Genomic DNA, 14,042 nt, shown 5'->3' with positions numbered 1-14,042 from the left:
TGATCTTCTGCCTTGGACCTATATTTAGCATAATTTCTAAGTCAGAAGGCAAAGACTTAAAGTGGGGGAAAAAGGATCCCTTTTTCCCTTCTAGTAATATCATCCTTACCCAGAGCTGAACAGACCTCTAATCTTATTAAAGATTCTAAACTAGACATTACTAGTCCTCTTGGTGCCTACTTAGGGCTCTTATAAATATATATCTATACCTATCTTCTGAGTTAGAATCAAATGGTAAGGGTGACAACTGGGGTAAAGTGACTTGCCTAGGGTTACACAGCTAGGAAGTCTGAGGTCAAATTCCAACCCAGGATCTTCCATCTCCAGGTCTGCCTTTCAATCCACTAAGACACCTAGCTGCCCCCACCTTAGGGCTCTTCCAACTGATAGTGACCTAATACATTCATTTGTTTGATCTCTTACATAATGCAATTTAACAGAGGTCTTCCAGAGATAAAGTATATAATTATATAAAAATAATACCCAAAAGGTATTATTTCTGGCCCTCTGGTAAGGCAGATAGGGGGAAGACATTTAGGCTTGGGAGGATCAAACCCTGAAACACCAGAAAAGCAGTTACCTTTTCAAATGAGCTGGAGAAAGCCTGCTTCTATTCCTAGCACTTTTCTTGTGGAGATTCTCAGAGCTGGGTCATCAGGGACCCTCCCTGCTTCACTAGGTATCCCATCATACTTTAAGCAGACCTGGATCTAAAGTTTCTAGTTCTTCAGTCTCAGAGTTATTGAAGGTCCTTTAAAATGATTTAGCTGTGTGAACAGGAGGTTCCTCGCCCCACCCCCATGTCACTTTTACTGAGTCATCCTCACTCTATTCTGTTGTTCCTGGATGGAAAACTACTGAGAGGAGATGGATGACTACAACTGAGAACACCTCCCTAATCCACACTCCTCCCATTTTGCATTACCATCTACTTGGATTTCTGAGAGTTTTGGGAAGAAGGAGGCCTAGAAAATGGGTAGGAGAGTGTGTGTAGAAAGGCTCAATGTCCTTGTCTTGGGGTGGTAATGTTTGATTGAGTCCAAAATTGTTTGGAGGTTGTGGTTGAAGTATGTTGGCATTTTGCTAGTGTGCTAATATCAGAGACCACAGCTAAAGAAATAGGTATGAGTGACAATTTCTCTCGAGCTCTCAACCTAGAGAGTTTAAAATTACTTCAGATCTTTAAAAAAATAGTTTCATAGCAGTGGTCTGGAAGAAAAGGGAAAGGGACCTTTAAAGGTTCAGGGATCTTTACATCATCTTAAAAAATAACAGACCCTTGGGAGGGGTAGTTTGAAGGTAGAGGCCTTCAAACTTTTTTCTTAGAAACTCTCCATCTCTATAGTAAACCTTGATTTCAGGTGTTGGTAGAAAGACTAAGTAGTGGAGGTGAGGGAAACAATTCCCTTTGAAAGAGTCCCTCTCAGATTATTTTCTTAGATCTTATAAAGATTATTTTCCTGAGAGTTTGTAACTTTATTAGTCCTTTGACCACACCTGAAAAATAAATAGCTAGAAAGACAGAACCAGTGGGGATCAAGGGTGGTAAGTCTGAGGAGTAAAAGTGGGGCTTTGGATCATTTCTTGTGTTGGTTTGATAGTGTTATGGGCGGGAAGGATACCTTTGGGGTTCAGAAAGGATGCCCTTTGCAAGAATGCAAGACTCCAAAACTTAGCTTAAAAACAAAAAGAAAAATTTATTAATTTAGAAAGTAATGTTGAGAATGGCCAGGAGGATAGCAAGGTGGGACAGCAAGATGGGGAGCAGTTCCTTGGAAGGACAGCATGAAAGGAAAGGCTGTTCCTCCATGGGGACAGCATAGATGGAAAGGCTATCCCCCAGATGACATCAGTTCTGGGGATTTTATACTTTTTACAACATCTGTCTGGGGACATAAAGATTCATCTCTTTGTCCATCTTAAGTCTAGAGGACTATCAAAGAGGATAAACATCTCAGGACCCTAGGTGGGGTCATTGGGTGTTTCTTGGTTAAGAGTCAGAGGGTGCAAAGGCAAGGGAGTTTCCCTGATAATAGTTCTCCTGGGTTTCTGGGGGTACAGTCCCCATGTCAATAGGATTGTAAGGGTGTTCATACAGATCACTGACCTGGAATGAATTTAGAGTCAAGAATAGTAGAGCATATGCCAGATAGAAGAAGCTAGGAATGGCCATCTTGCTTCACTGATCCTTTCTCTTAAATTGGAGTAGGGTTGGAAAAGGCAGGATATTCATGGGCTTAACTCCTGCTGCTTAGCCTGATAGCCTAGGCCTCTGTTGGCCAACCTATGGAAAGGGGGGTGCTCCTTTCCCCTTCTCCACATATGCCTAAGGACATTTCTCACATCACCTGAGCCCCTGCCCAGCAGGCCAATGGGAGCACTTCCTCCCTAGCCTATCTGGGGTAAGGGGAGGGGTAGCTTACATGCAGTGTGAGGGTTGCAGTTTGGGCACTGGGTTTATAAAAGGTTTGCCATCACTGGCCTAGACTATCAGGCTACATAAGTGGGGGAGGCATGTACTTACTCTCTCCTCCTTCCTGGGATACCAGCATATCATTTAGCATCCTTACTTGGCTCTAAGTCTGGCACTTCTTAAGGGACCATGTCCATCACACTCATCTCCCATCAATTTCTCTCACCTACTCCCTGGGGCACATTATCCATAGTGCCACTTATCTTGGGAGCTTGTTACTCAGAACACCTGGAATCTGAAGGGAAGATGGCAAAAGAAGCAGCAGTTTCCCTCCTTCATCCCATCTCTGCCTTAGTCCTCCTTTCTAACACAATGACCCTTTCCCTTAGTTTTCATCACTCCTATGACTTCTATCTCTAAACTACTTCAACCACAATGAGGAGTGGTCACTCCTTACTTAGCACCTTTACTTACTTCCAATAACTTGAATTTGCCCCAGAAGTCAGACTTCCTGGTCTGGAGGACCTCTCCTAAATCAAGAACTGTCCTGCTGCCCTTCTAACATAGCTGAACCTTTAAGTCAGAACTTTCTTGCCAGGACTGAATTAACTTAAGAAATTTGCATCTTTCCCTTCAGTTTTTAGATTATAGTTCCCTAATAGACAAACTTATCAAAGGATATTAACAAATAATTTGAAAGATTTGCAAATTATCAATGACCTGTCAACTTGGAAAAACACTTAGAACTACAAAAGTAGTAAAAAAAAGACCAAATCTTTAATCAGGACGAGACAGTGCCCAATATTTGACCACCACACATAGTCAACACTTAATACCACAGAGTTAAAGCCCTGGCACTCTGATAGAAGTGTCTCAGGGAAAAGCCACAGCCAAAGATGATTTTCCAAAGAATAATAGAACCCGGGGACTTATATACCTTTGGGGGAATAAAGTACAGAAAACATACAGAGACAACTTGCAAACAAGCATGGGAAAGAGGCTGTAGCCTTAGGCTGAGATTTCAGGGAGTGCTAAACTACAAAGGATACAAAAGGATGGCTCCAGTCAGGTGCAGATCTTCTTGGGAATGGATCTCTAATGCAATGGGGTAAATTTCCAAGACAAAAAGGGTGATTGAGGATTCAAGCATTTTTATTACTCCTATTCAGAATGCTTAATGGCTGCTTGGTGATCAAAGTTCAGTCTAAGACTAGGCCAATTTGGGATTTCTCTTAAGGCAAGTTCCCAAGTGATGGGGCAAACTTTGAAATTCCAAAAATATAGTTGACAAACCTCAAGAAAGATTGCTTTAAATAGTTAATAAAGTGCCTACTTTGTTTTATGAAACCCTAAATTTACCCTTGTCTCTTGGGAACTTACCTTCAGGAAACTCTCAGACAGATCCCAAACTGAATAGGCCATCAATCACCCATTGAGCTCCCTGGATTGGAGTGGTGGATGTAAATTCTTTTTTTCTTTTTTCATTTTTATTGTCATGCAAAAAACACTTCCATATTGGTCATTGTTGTAAGAGTACATTCATACATAACCAAAACCCCCTGAATAAAACCAAAGATACACAGCTGTGAAAGAAGACTCCAACAGTTCTCAGTTGTAAAGTCTTAAGTACCCTTTTGTCTTCTAAGTTTCTCTAATTGTGACTAAGTATTTCTAGCCTCTGGCCAGAATTTTCTTTCCCTAGCCTCCCAGCAAGCCCATCAGTTATCCTTCCTTTCCTGTATTCCCTAAAGTATTTATAAAACCCCAAGTTCTTCAGTTCAGTGGGAAAATTCCCATTCTTGCTATTTTCACTAAATGTAGTCCTCCCAGAGTCCTAGAGCTTGGCTCCATGTGGTGTGTGTGAAACTTGATGTGGTAGCCATAAGAGTATTGTCTCCCTTGTTCTGATAAAAGGCATATTCTTTTGTAACTGCTTTGGTAGTTTGGTGTTTTTCCAGGTTGACAAAAGAAATGCAAATTAAAAATAACTCTTGAGGGGGGCAGCTGGGTAGCTCAGTGGACTGAGAGCCAGGCCTAGAGATGGGAGGTCCTAGGTTCAAATTTGACCTCAGACACTTCCCAGCTGTGTGACCCTGGGCAAGTCACTTGACCCCCATTGCCTAGCCCTTACCACTCTTCTGCCTTGGAGCCAATACACAGTATTGACTCCAAGACAGAAGGTAAGGGTTTTTAAAAAAAATAATAATAAAATAACTCGTGAGGTTCAACCTCACTGTTTCAAGTTGGTAAAAATGATATGATAGAAATAGTTAATGTTGTAGGACTTGGGAAAAGCAGGTACATTAATACAGTCTTCTTGGAATTATTAATTGGTCCAACTGTTCTGGAAAACAATTTGGAATTATGTTAGAAAAGTCAATAAACTATTCATGCCCTTTAGTTTATTAATACTTCTAAATATATGCCCTAAGGAGGTCAAAGACAGAAAGGGCCATTTGTTCCAAAATATTAATAGAAGCAATTTTTGTAGTAGCAAAACAAAGCAAAACAAAACAAAAACAAAGTGAATATGTATTATCTCTCTCTCTCTCTCTCCTTGGCCAAGGAGTTTCAGTCCTTCTGTTTGTTATATAAAGCACAGTGTAACTCCAAGTTGTCTTTCCAGACATATTTCATTAGTTGCTAGCACATATTCTCTTTTAGTGAAACTGGCCTACTTGCTGCTCCCTGTACATAACATTTCTTCTACTGACTCTTTATAGGTTGCCCTTCATGTCTGGAGTGCTCTTCCTCCTCATCACTGCTTACAGGAGTTCTTAGTCATTCAAAGCTCAGCTTAAGTGTCCCTCCTACTAAGTTTTTCCATATCTTCACAATTATTTTCAATTCCTCCCACTCTGAAATTATTTTATAAAGTATTTACTTTATATTTTTGGTATTGCCTAACCTGCATATGTTATTTTCTTCCAAGAGAATTTCAGTTCTTGACAGTAGTAATTGTTTTCATTTTTGACTCTGTATTGCTAGAGCCTCAGTTAATGCCTTTCCCAGAGATGATTAATAAAGGCTTTGTGATTGAATTGAATGGTTGAACAAATTTGTGGCATATGGCAGGGATAGTGTGGTTCAGTGAAAATTGTGCTGATCAGTCAAAGGATCTTATTTTTACTTTCCTCTCTATAACTTACTACCTATATGACTTTGGACTGTTAAGGTCCGGGATTTCACCCACCACCATGGAAGTCCATGAACAATGCAAACTGGCAGAGAAAGGCCATTTATTGAACTGATGCGCATCAGTGGGAACCTCTATCTTCAGAGTTCGGAGTTGCTTCTGACAGGCTGGGCTTTTTATACTTTTCTGTAGGCACCTTATCTACTATATACCATCCTTGGAATTTTGCCTGCATGTATGGCTCTTATCAGCTTCCTACTATTCTTGGAACTTTGACAATTCTATATTGTTGGGGTCTTCCTGGCCTGTTGTTTGACATATTTATTGGGGGTCCTCCTGGCCTTTATCTGGTACCTACTGCAGCTGGCGGTTTGGCATATTTATGGTTCTGACAAGTTTCTCAAGGCTGACCAGCTCATTAGGCCTTCCTGCTAGGATTTGGCATATTTATGGTTCTGACACGTCAGCTTGTTAGGCCTTCCTGTTTTCTCAAGTTTGGCCATTTTCCGGCCTCCCTCAGGACAAGTGAATTAACCTTTCTGGGCTAATATTCTTTATTTGTAAAATGAAATAATGGGGGGGGGGTGCTGCTGGGTGGCTCAATAGATTGAGAGACCTAGAGACGGTAGGTCCTGGGTTCAAATTTGGCCTCAGACACTTCCTAGCTGTGACCCTGGGAAAGTCCCTTAACTCCCATTGCCTAACCCTTGTTGCTCTTCTGCCTTGGAACCAATACACAGTATTGATTCTAAGACAGAAGGTAAAGGTTTAAAAAAAAATGAGGGAATTAGACGAGATGATTTCAAAGGTCCCATTCCATCTTAGATTTCTGATGTAAGCTCCACAAGACTAGAGGATGAGGTACATGTATGTTGGCTCAAGCATAGGTTCCCGAACCTCTGACAGCTGATGTTTTTTGTGGTGTTGGGGATATGTGGCTCACTCTTAGTTTGCTCTTCCCTCCTTGCTACAGCTTTGTGCTGGGTCTGCTTTCCTTTCAACCCAGTGTCCCAGATGTTCATTGCCTACCTTTTGGGTTTTTCTTTTTTGAAAGTTGTTTCACTCTGTCTCCTTGTTGGTTTTTTCACTTCTGTATTTGTTTTATGGTGATATTTTAATCATTGGTTGGAGAGGATTCTCATGGTGGCACAGAGCTACTGAGGATTATTCCGCCATCTTGGCTCCACCCCGATGATGTGATGATGTACATTTACATGGGTTGCTAAGCATCACAATGCATAGAGGGCCAAGCCTGGAGTCAGGAAGACTCATCTTCCTGAGTTTAAATCTGGCCTTAGATACTTCCTAGTTGTTTGATCTTAGGCAAGTTATTTAACTATGTTTGTTTCAGTTTTCTCATCAGTAAAATAAGCTGGAGAAGGAAATGGCAAAACATTCCAGCATCTTTGCCAAGAAAACCCTGAATGGAGTTTCAGAATCAGACCCAACAGAACAAACTACATATACATGAGGGCAAAGAATATTCCACTTTTGGTTTTGTATCTTAACCTAGAACAGTGTTTGGAACACACTAGGTATTTAATCATGATTTGCTGATTGTTAATGATCTCAGTGTAATGAAATATTGTTGTGCCATAGGTTATGATGAATATGAGGTATTCAAAGAAACATGTGAAGGCTTATCTGACCTGAAAGTGTGAAGCAAGAAGAGTCAGAGGGGACAATATTCACAATGGCTATGATAATTTAAATTAAAAATTTTAAAACAATCAATTGTTTAATTATAATGACTTGCTCAGTAGGCAGCATGTCAGTCCCCAAAGCTGAAGGTACAGAGTTCAATCCTCCAAAGGAGGGTGTGATATCCTGGGAGAGGCTTCTGGATACTAAGAGTCACTCAGTTTAGGCTTGTGTTTAGCCCCCATCTGAAGTGGATGGTGGATTCTCACAGGAACAGGCTCTAGCCTGAGGCTTTCACCTCAGAGCTAAGGAAAACTGGGGAATCACTAAATCTTTCTAAGCCACAAGTCTGTGGACCTCTAGATTCCATGTTGACAGACTAAATTTAGACTTTGAGAGCTGCTGATATGCCTAATTTCTTTCAATAGAATGGTGAAAGATTATGGATGCGAATTTTGCTTAGAGATTTTTTCTTTATTTAGAAAAAAGTTTCAATGAAAGGACCAGAATGGAGGTGGATATTAAGGGGACATTGTCATTAAAACAGAAGACATCAATATAACTTGGGGGTAAAAGAAATCAGGGACTAGAAAAGTTAAATAGGATCCATAGGTAGAGATTCAAGGATTAGAATCCTTTCCCCCCATATCTTCCTGGTAACACTAGCCCAGGGACTGGTTAGGCATAATGCCACAGTGTGGATTCTTAGGTGATTAGCCAGACTAGGATAGGTAGTAGCTTCTAGGGTGAGTCAACATTTATTATTGGCCTGAGGTGAGATGGGATGTTTGTCTGTGTATATATGTATATACTCTTAGGGCAGTCAGGTGCTGAAGAGAGGAAGAAATTATTAAAATATTCTCTGCTAGATCTGCCATCAACACTGATATATGGCTGCTATTTGTATAATTTGATATCCACTTCAAAGTTAAGGGGATCCCAAGGGATGATGGTGCAAAATAGGAAAACATGGCTCACTCTTGAGAAACACAAGGAGCCAAAGGTTGTGGATAATTCAAAAGACTCCTACTTGTATTTCATGAACATTTCTTCCAAAAGAGAAATATGAAAGTGTGACATAAAATACTCAACAATACCACAAAAAATGGAATTTATTGTATCTTAACAGTAAATGGCTTTTTACTGGTGTGAAAGGAATTTTAGAATCATCAGCATGCATGTTAAACCATTAACTAATAGGAACAAAGATCAAAATAATATAAAATTAAAAGAAACACTAAAGGTAAGAAAACTGAATAATTTCAACAGCTTTATTCTGACCTGTTCAAATTAACCAATGATGTTGAAAAGTGGGAAATGGGGGAAAGCAAATGTATTGACCTTGACCATTACTGTTTCCTAGAAGAATTGAACCAGATGTAAAACAGCTATCACAAGGAGGAGGCCAAAAAGGCCCAGGAAACACATAAATCAGCAAAAGCTGGTAGCCAACGGCAACATTGTTTTAGAATGCAAAATAATTTGTAAAATAATATGGCAGATTATAAACAATGTCCTGTTATAAAGCTAAAAAATAGTGGAAACAAAAATGAGTCTGCAGAAAGCTTGGCATGGAACTTGTTTTACCATCTCCCCCTCCCCTAAACCTAATAATGGAATGAAACTGTCTGGATAAAAACTGTCGACATGAAATGGAATAAACATACCATAGTTTCTATTATCTATGGATGTTATTCTAGTTAATAAGTCAGTTTTCTATAACAAGCTATTTTTATCATCCATGGTATAGACTACCATATTTGGACTTTTAGTTCCCTAAAGGCCTTTAGGAAAAAGTAGAAATGTCACTTAAGAAAGCAAAGTGAAAAAGCATGGCCATACTAGACCAGTATACCCAGTGGGAATCTATGTTGGAAGCAACATAAGCTTGAAGGTATTAAGTGATATTTTACAAGACCCCAAAAGAGAAGGAGAGTGGGGAATCACAGATGGTCCTCCAAAACAGCAATTGAAAGAACATCAGTAATTACTTTAGGTAGCTAAGTTAGTGTAGTGGATAGAATGCCAGGCAGACATTGTAGAAACTTTGTGATATTGGCTAATCACCTATCCTTATTTGTAAAGAAGAGAAAATAATAATGCCTATGTATCATAGTTATTGTGAGGGTAAAATGAGGTATTTGTAATATATTTTCCAAACCTTAAAGTGCTATATAAATGTAAAAGATACATGAAGATGATCTTAATAAGAAATGGCTTTTTATTGATGTGAAAGGAATTTCAGAATCATATTATTCAGTTAAGCCACTGATTAATAGGAACAAATAAAGGTTATATTAAAAGATACACTAAGGATGAAAAAACACTGAGTAATTGAAATAGCTTCACACTTCTGGAAGAAAGTGAAAAACAGGTATGTTTCTTCTGAATTATTCACATTGATGAAAATATGAGAAAGAACTAAGCAGATGTTCACAAACAGTATGCAACAAATAATATTTTAAAAAATTCAATCTAGAAAGCAACAAACCGGGAAAAAAATTTATAACAAAACTCTCTGACAAAGGTTTAATTTCCCAAATATATAAAGAACTAAGTCAAATTTACAAAAAAATCAAGCCATTCCTCAGTTGACAAATGGTCAAGGGATATGAATAGGTAGTTTTCAGATGAAGAAATCAAAACTATCAATAATCACATGAAAAAGTGTTCTAAATCTCTCTATTAGAGAAATGCAAATAAAAACAACTCCAAGGTACTATCTCACACCTAGCAGATTGACCAATATGGCAGCAAAGGAAAATGATAAATGTTGGAGGGGATATGGCAAAATTCAAATGCATTGTTGGTGGAGTTGTGAATTGATCTAACCATTTTGTAAGGCAATTTGGAATTATGCCCAAAGGGCTTTAAAAGAATGCCTACCCTTTGATCCAGCTATACCCCTGCTGGGTTTGTACCCCAAAGAGATAATAAGAAAAAATATGTGTACAGGAATATTTATAGCCACGCTTTTTATAGTGGCAAAAAAATTGAAAAATGAGCAGCTGTCCATTGATTGGGGAATGACTAAACAAACAGTGGTATCTAACGGTGATGGAATACTATTATGCTGAAAGGAACAACAAACTGGAGGATTTCTATATGAACTGGAAAGACCTCTAGGAATTGATGCAGATTGAAATGAGCAGAATTAGGAGAACATTATACACAGAAACTGATACATTATGGCACAATAAAATATAATAAACTTTTCTACTAGCAGCAATGCAATGACCCAGGACAATTCTGAGGTACTTAGGAGAAAAAATGCCATCCTCATCCAGAGAAAGAACTGTGGGAGCAGAAATGCAGAAGAAAAACATGTGATTGATCACGTGGTTCAATGGGGATATGATTGGGGCTTTGGCTTTAAAAGATCACTCTACTACAAATATGAATAATATGAAAATAGATTTTGAACAATGATACCTGTATAACCCAGTGGAATTGCTTGTCAGCTGGGGGCAGGAGAAGAAGGGTGGGAAAGATCATGAATCATGTAACCATGGAAAAATATTCTAAATAAATAAATATTAAAGATACAATCTTCTAAATTTATTTTGTTCTCTTAAAACATTTTTGTTGATATTTTTTGTCTTTATATCTGTTATTTCTCCCCCATTCCACTCATACTCCAGATCTGAACATTTGTAACAAAGAAAAATAGTTGAACAAAAAATAACTGATACAGTGACAACTTAAGCAACATTTTGTCTTTATAGGTTCACTCTGCCTCACCCCAATGCCACTGAGAAAAAAGGGAGATATGAAGATATGTATTATTATGTTTTTTGTTGTTCAGTTGGGCATCTACTATTTGTGATCTTTTCATTTACATTGTTATAGTCATTGTGTATCTGTCCCTCTGGTTCTTTTTATTCCATTTGTATCATTCCGTACAAATTTGATATAAATCTGGCTATTTGTTTTGCTGAATTGTTATTTCTTACTGTGCATACATTTTTGTATCACAATTTGTTCAGGGATTGGCTAATCTGTGGCCACTTTGATTCCAGCTCTGTTACTAATATTATAAATATTTGTAATAATAAATATCTTTGTTATAATAGAACTTTGTTTCTGTCTTTTGATATCCTTGGGCTGTACACCTTTTAGTGGATTTGGAAGTTCCAAAGGATATTGTCAGCATGGAATCTAGAAATCCCAAATTTGTGGCCTAGTGGGATCTGGTGAACCCCAGGTTTCAGGACTAGCTTGTAGGTTGGACACCCTCAGGTTTGACTCTATTCCTGTGAGAATCCACCATCCACTTCAGATGGGGGTTAAGTCCAAGCCGAAGCCCAGTGACTCTTTGGCTCAGTAGGCAACATGTCAGTGAAAGCTGAAGGTACAGAGTTCAATCCTGATCCTCTGAAGAAGGGTATGATATCCTGGGAGGCTTCTGGATACTAGAAGAGTCACTCAGCTTGGGCTTGGGCTTAGTCTCCATCTGAAGTGGATGGTGGATTCTCACAGGAACAGGCTCTAGCCAGAGGGTCTCCAACCTACAAGCTAGTTCTGAATCCTGGGGTTTACCAGATCCCACTAGGCCACAAGTTTGGAGTTTCTAGATTCCATGTTGACAATATGAATGATTTTGTTATTTTATTTTTTATATATTTTTGTAAAGATGTTTTATTTTATAAATTACATATAACAATTTTCCACATAAGTTTTCTGAACTTATAAGATCTAAATTGTCTCCTTCCCTCCTCTTTCCTACAGCTGGTAATCAATTTGATCTGGGTTATATATATATATATATATAATCACCTAAAACATTTCCATATTGTTCAGTTTTATAAGATAATACTCATATAAGACCAAAACTCCAAAATAAAAACCTAAATAAACTAAAGTGAAAAAAATATATTTTGAGCTGTATTCCAACTCCAACAGTGCTTTTTCTGGAGGTGGATAGCATTCTTTGACACAAGTCCTTCAGAATTGTCCTAGATCATGTATTGCTTAGAGTAGCTAAGTCTTTCATAATTGATCATTCCAGAGTATTGTTGTTACTATGTATGATATTCTCCTGGTTCTACTTATTTCATCCTGTATCAGTTCATGTAGGTCTTCCCAGCTCTTTCTGAAATCATCCTGTTCATCATTTTTTAAAGCATAATACTTTTCAATCACCACCATATACTACAATTTGTTCAATAATTCTCCAATTGATTGACATCCCCTCAATTTCTAAATCTCAGAGCTATTTTAATTTGAATTTCTAATTCACTTTAGTAAACCAGATCTTTCTTGTTACATAGCTTACTAAGAATTCAAAATCCTACTCTTTTATTATTCTTAGATACCTGAAACATCAGATTTAATAGAACAAAGCTAGTCTGAAGACTTCAACCAGGAATCTCATATATGTTTGAAAATAAAACAGAATTCCTTGGTAAATGCATTAATAGAAATAACTATTTTCAACAGCAATCAGATTATTGCCAAGTGAGGTATAAAACAGAGATGGATGTATATACCAAAGGTGGTCAGCACTGTCATGGAAGATGCATTATGCCAGCACAAATGGAAACTAGATACCCAATATATGCTAAGGTACTTCAGATGTTCCTATTTGGGGATGAAAATGTGCCATCTTCACCAAAGTCCAGAATATAACATGGATTCTTCATTGAAAATATTGATTGTTCAAATGAGATGGATCTAACAATGCATAAAGAAAAAAACCACATATATGAAAAAATGCTAGCAGAAACACTCATCTTGGCAATACTGTATGATTGTAAATTTTTGAAAACCATGATCTCAGAGGAACCAGAGTTGAAGGAAGCATGATGGGAAGCTGAAGCATATTTTGAATGATGTCCTATATTTAAGTCACTGAGGAAATTTATGATCAGAAAAGGAGGTGGGCTACTCCTGTGAGGAGAGCAAGGGATAAAGAGATGGATAGCTCAAATAAGTGCTCCAGTGACACTCACAAAAACTAACTTAGAGAAGAGCTTGAAAATACAAATGAATCTTCTGCAGAGGATGTATGGAAGGAAAAAGAGAACATAATGGGAAGGCAGGAAAGGGCTGAAATCTCTACCAGGCTAGGGAATACTTAATTGATCCACTAGAGTATCCCATAGATTTAGGAAGGGATGTGTCGTTGCCATGTGTTGATCACAACTGCGTCCCTCACTTGTGCCTGTCTCATTGAGGCAGTGGGTATAACTGGCAGAATCTGGATTTGAATGTGGCCTCTAGACAAGGGACCCTGAACAATTGACAATCTCAGTCCCTTTCCCCAGATAGTAGAGTGGGGATAATACTTGCACAACAGGACTGTTGTGAGGAAAACGTTGCGCAAATTGAAAATTGCTTTACATCCAAATATAAAGCTGGTTTAGTTATTTATTACTCTTGGAGTCTGCAGGAGAGGGAGGTTCGATGATTCCGTTAAAACTCCGTGGAGAGCGTCCCACCAGGCTGTGGGCCCCTCCTGCAGGTGGAGGGCTGTGCTGCAGCCCCTCTTCCATGATGATTGTGTGTGCGCGTGCACGAGTGGGAGAGATGCACAAGGCAGGAAGCACTCCTAGGGCTAGAAGTCTGGGGAGAGGGTGTTGGCCCGCCCCCAACCCCTCCCCAGAGCTTTGCACAAAGATGCCCAGGATGGGTTTATTATGGTAGTCTCTTTCTGTGCGTGAGTATGTGCAAGCGCAACCCCCTCCCCCAAAGTAGAGTGTATGTGGATTTCTGCCACAGCTATTTTTCCTCCTCTTTCCAAAAAAGGGTGGGTGGAGGCTGGACCCCAAAAGAGACGGTCTCTCTGCCCGCGAGAAGGCCGTCCCCGGAGGTACCCTAACAGGCCCGGTGGCTTCAGCCTAGCCTCGCGCC

General features: G+C 38.9%; 1 protein-coding gene across 2 annotated transcripts in view; it reads right to left on the bottom strand.

Moving 5' to 3' along the window:
• PKM (pyruvate kinase M1/2) overlaps positions 1-6,717 on the bottom strand; it is a 49,885-nt gene extending 43,168 nt beyond the window's left edge. The window contains exon 1 of one of the 2 annotated variants that reach the window (XM_016427318.2): positions 6,579-6,717. The gene's annotated coding sequence lies outside the window, so the exon portion shown is untranslated. The remainder of the gene's footprint in view (positions 1-6,578) is intronic. The other variant, XM_056800383.1, reaches the window with a different exon arrangement.
• Positions 6,718-14,042: the final 7,325 nt, after the last annotated feature.

The sequence above is a fragment of the Monodelphis domestica genome, chromosome 1 (assembly GCF_027887165.1).
Source record: "Monodelphis domestica isolate mMonDom1 chromosome 1, mMonDom1.pri, whole genome shotgun sequence".
Classification (NCBI taxonomy): domain Eukaryota; kingdom Metazoa; phylum Chordata; class Mammalia; order Didelphimorphia; family Didelphidae; genus Monodelphis; species Monodelphis domestica.
This window is presented reverse-complemented; position numbering and strand designations above follow the sequence as displayed.